The 4,674-nt window shown below is 40.3% G+C and overlaps 1 pseudogene; it reads left to right on the top strand.

The window, feature by feature from the left end:
- Positions 1 to 2,585: 2,585 nt before the first annotated feature.
- Positions 2,586 to 2,736, top strand: LOC135275994 (U2 spliceosomal RNA; annotated as a pseudogene).
- The last annotated feature ends 1,938 nt before the right edge of the window (positions 2,737 to 4,674 follow it).

Genomic DNA, 4,674 nt, shown 5'->3' with positions numbered 1-4,674 from the left:
CTACTTGCTCCCCACCTGGCTCATGGCTTGGTTTGAGGCATTCTTCAGGATGGAATTCTCCAGCTGCCCCTGAAGAATCCAGATCTTGCCCTACACCTGCTGTACGTCCTTTACATGCTCCCAGTAGCTGGCCCACATGGTCATTTCTGGGCCATGCTCTGCTTTTTCTTTTTGGCCTCCCAAGGCTTCTGCCTTGACATTTTTCACTGACATCTCCTTCTAAGTTCCCTTGGTTTGCTGTTGGGGAGAGTCACATCTTCCTACTCCATGAACAGCTTTTACTTCTTTTCCAGCTGGCATTTTAGAATCACCACCATATTGCCCTTCTGAGTGGGGAAGCAGTCCAATTTGGTCTAAAGGGAGGAGGCTTACTGGTAGATGAGCATGAAGAATAAATAATCTCTGTTCCTGTGTTTTGTTTGTTTGCCATAAAGGCAGACATATTGGGATAAAGACTTTTTTAATCTAGGTCTTTTGGTTGTAGGATAAAATAAGGATGAAAAAGTCCCTTTGGTCCAGTCCCTGCAATAGTTGTAATTGGAGGGACATAAGTTTGTTAGTTTTTGGCATTTTTTTTTCTTGTTTTAAAGTTGTCTCAAAATGTTCAGCTAAAGCTACTAATGCAGCCATATTTACAACTTCCCATCCAGTTTGTTTCTTTTGTCTTTCTTTCTTTTTTTTTTTTTTTTTTTTTTTTTGAGATAGAGTCTCGCTCTATTGCCCAGCTAAGAGTGCAGTGGTGCAATTTTGGCTCACCACAACCTCCACCTCAAGGGTTCAAACAATTCTCCTGCCTCAGCCTCCTAAGTAGCTAGGATTACAGGTGCCTGCCATCACACCCAGTTAATTTGTGTATGTTTAGTAGAGACAGGGCTTCACCATGTTGTCCCAATTGGTCTTGAACTCCTGACCTCAAGTTATCCACCCTCCTTGGCCTCCCAAAACGCTGGGATTACAGCCACGAGCCACCACACCCAGCCAGTTTATGTTTCTTAATCAGACTGCTAAGTTTAAGACAAAGTTCGTTTACAAATAAAGCAGTTAATGTCATTTCAGTCTCTTAAGGAAACACTCCCTTGCTGTATTTTTAAACCCACCATTTACAAATGGTGTTTCTAAATGAGCTCTTTAATCTGAAACCAGCTTATCTTTCTTCTGCTTGCAAGAGTATGTGTTGGGCCAATCCATTTTCTGTAGAAAAACTGGAAGGATTGAATTTAACTGGTTTTCAGTGACAGCTCGTTTCATCCCTCCTCATGTGGGAAGAAGGTGTCTAATTTCCTGCTCAAGTTCTTTCTATTATACTGTTACCATCCATTTACGAGCTTCACCAGGTCCAAATATCATGTGAATAAATTGGTAATCATCAGGGCGTCCTAGATGTGAAGTTCCTATGAGAATTCTAAATTCCTTTGTAAACTTGTGGGGATTTACTTCTGGAATAGCAAAGTCTCTTACAGTGGCTCTAATCTCAGCTTTAGACCATGGATTTAAGCGGTTATGGCAGGCAACCAGGCATTTGTTGAACTTCCCCTTTTTAATTATGCTCAAGATAAAAATGATAATTGAGCAAAAATATAAGAGGAATCAGAGTATTGGGGTAATGATGGATAAGGAGAAGGAGCAGTCAGGGTTAATTCAGTCAGAATAAACTCCTTTTTCATCATGTCCTCTAATTATTGCTTAAGCATTTATTTGCCTTCTGTAAAGAATCACTTAGAGGGGCAATTTTTGATTCATTTAATCTATTAGATACCTCTGCATATTAATTTAAAGTGTATTACATGTTTTTGTGGGAGTTTTGATCCTTCTTTTTCTAATGTGTCCTGCAAATAATTTTATTCAACTTAAAACTTCCTCACTATGGCCACTTTAATTCTGAGTTATTTCTAGTAAGGTTGAATCATTCTTGTAAAAAGCACATGTATTGAGTCTTTTTTTTTTTTTTTTTTAGAGGAAGGATCTCACTTCCGTCACTCAGGCTAGAGTGCAGTGAAATAATCATTGCTCACTGCAGTCTTGACCTCCTGGGCTCAAGAGATACACCAGCCTCCACCTCCCCAAGTGCTGGAATTATAGATGTAAGCCATAGTGCCTAACCCCAGGTTCATATTTCTCATACATGAAATTGGCTAGAGTTCCAGATAAATGAGTTCTAAACTCCTGGAATTGAAACAAACCTATTACCAAACCAACTGCTTTAAAAATCCTACCTTAACTCCAGTGCAGCTCTGGATCCAGTCCAGTTTCTGTCTGATTCAGTCAGACACCCAAGGTCTTCCTGGAGAACCTCATCTTGTTTCTGTTGCCACTGCTGATCCTAGTTCAGATCAAATTGCTCAAATAAGCCCAGAGAGTTCAGAACACAAATTAGTGAATGCTGGAAACTGAGCAAGAACTCGCCCACAATCTTCAGTTGCCAGGAGAGATCAATAGACACAATGGACTTTTGGGGCTACTTTCGCTTGCTCACCTCAGGCTCTCTAGGGGTCACTGGAGCTCTCCTTTGAATTCTGCCAACTATGCCAATCTGTTGAAGGAAAAACCTTAAACAGTTTAAATTTAACTGAGTTTTAAGAGGAAAAATCGCTTCTCGGCCTTTTGGCTAAGATCGAGCGTAGTATCTGTTCTTATCAGTTTGATAGCTGATACATCCTCTATCCGAGGGCAAGCTATTAAATGGATTTTTGGAGCAAAAAAAAAGGAAAAAATAATTTGCAAATCAGATAACCCTCAGAACCCAAACAGGTTCTGAGAACTCCACAGTCAACGACGTGATCAGGCAGCAGTAAGAGAAAACAGAAGTGAAGTACAGAGGCCATTTAAGTGGTTATGGTTTAATTGGTTAATTGGTTACAGAGCCTCCTGGGCTCCTGAAGCCCAGCTGCTTTGATTAAACTTTATTTTGGTCTTGTCTATGGGGCCTCATGAAGGAGCTAGTCCAAATCAACGGCGTCTTACAAATTTTATTTAACAGAGATCAGGGGCCTAAAGTCAAGAAGAAGCCTGTCTGATGTTTAGTCAAGCGTAGGGGAACATTAAGGTCTTCTTGATCAGAGAAAACCTTAGAGTAAAACATTTGTCAGAATAAAAGAAAAACAAAAAGACCATCACCATTTGCTATCAATAAAAAGCTATTAAGCATGTATTTCAGCAAGAATGTAATTGAATCAGGAGAGAGGAAAGGAAAGCAAGAAACAATGCTGAACAGAGAAATTGGCAAACATATTGGGAATTTAAAATAAACATTGAGTATAAGGAACCTTGTAACAAAAATTAAAATTTGCAAGAACTTACAAATAAGATAGAGTCAAAATACATGACAGTGATAACATGCAAGACATTGAATCTGATTGTTAAAGTAGAAGCGTTCCAAGATCTCTGGTAAGATCTAGAGATATTGCTATATTTTAGAATTAGTCACGTATTTGGGGGTAAATATTAACATATAAAAAGGAAAATAAACTCTTTCCAAATCACTGGAGGAGATAGGGGACTAAATAAAGCTCAAACCATCAGAAGCCTACAACCAGAATGTCAATATTGGGCAGACAAAAAAGCTCAAAGAACAGACTGTTCTCCCTAGTCAAAGGACCAGGAAGAGAGCAGCCTAGCAAAATAGAAAACTTGCATTGGATAACCACCCCAGTAGAATTAAACACTACTGGGGGAAAAATGCGGCCCCACCCTCACTCTTTCAGCAAAGTCCCAGGTGGGAGCTTAGTCTTCCACCCTCACCCAGCTGTAATGAAGCTGTTCCTCCTACACCCAGGATGGTAGCAGAGAAGAACAAGTTAGGAGCCAGGACTTTCATCCTAATCTAGGAAGTGTGAATGAGTGCACGCACATGTGCACGCACACACACACACGCATGCACACACACACACGCATACACATAGAGTCAGTTATGGCCACGTGGAAAGGCTGAACTTCAGCCTCCAACTGCATTAAAAAGGTACCCTTCTCCTCCCTATTTCCACAGGGGTAGCGTTAGAGGAAGCTGAGTGGGGAGACCTCTCAGCAGTAATGAGACCACCACCCACCCATCAGCACCCCCATCTCCCTGATGTCTGTAGCAGTAACAAGGTACCCCTTCCCCTGCCAGCCAGGTTGGTATCATTGATCACCTAGTGAAGAACCTGAACTTCTACCCCCTGCTTGATAAACAAGCTGTGGTATATCCATCTCACAGAATAGTACCAAGCAATACAAGGAACAAGCTATTGCTACAGGCAACAATCTGGATGAATCTTAAGGCACTATGCTGGTGGAGAAAAGGCAATCTCAATGTTAAATGATGTTATATGAAGGATATTCATAATATAATGTTATATGAATGATTCCATTCATATAACATTATCAAAATGACAAAATTTTAGAGATGGAAAGCAGATTTGTATTGCTAGGGGTTAGAGGTGTTCAGGGAGACAAGGGTAAGTGTGATTTTAATTGGCAGGAAGCACACAGGAGATCTTTTGGTGATGGTGTAGTTCTGTATATTGATTCTTGTGGTGATTATACAAATCTACATGTGATAAAATGGCATAGACTAATACACATACATTGTAGCAATGTCAGTTTCCTGGTCTTGATATTGTTCTACAATTACCTAAGATATGAACACAGGGGAAAATGCAATAAAGGGTACATGGGACCACTCTGTGCTGTTCTTTG

Source organism: Aotus nancymaae, unplaced genomic scaffold (genome assembly GCF_030222135.1).
Source record: "Aotus nancymaae isolate 86718 unplaced genomic scaffold, 86718_ANA_hifiasm-v0.15.2.pri h1tg000019l, whole genome shotgun sequence".
NCBI lineage: Eukaryota > Metazoa > Chordata > Mammalia > Primates > Aotidae > Aotus > Aotus nancymaae.
The sequence above is the reverse complement of the archived record's forward strand: the minus strand, read 5'-3'. Positions and strand labels throughout refer to the sequence as shown.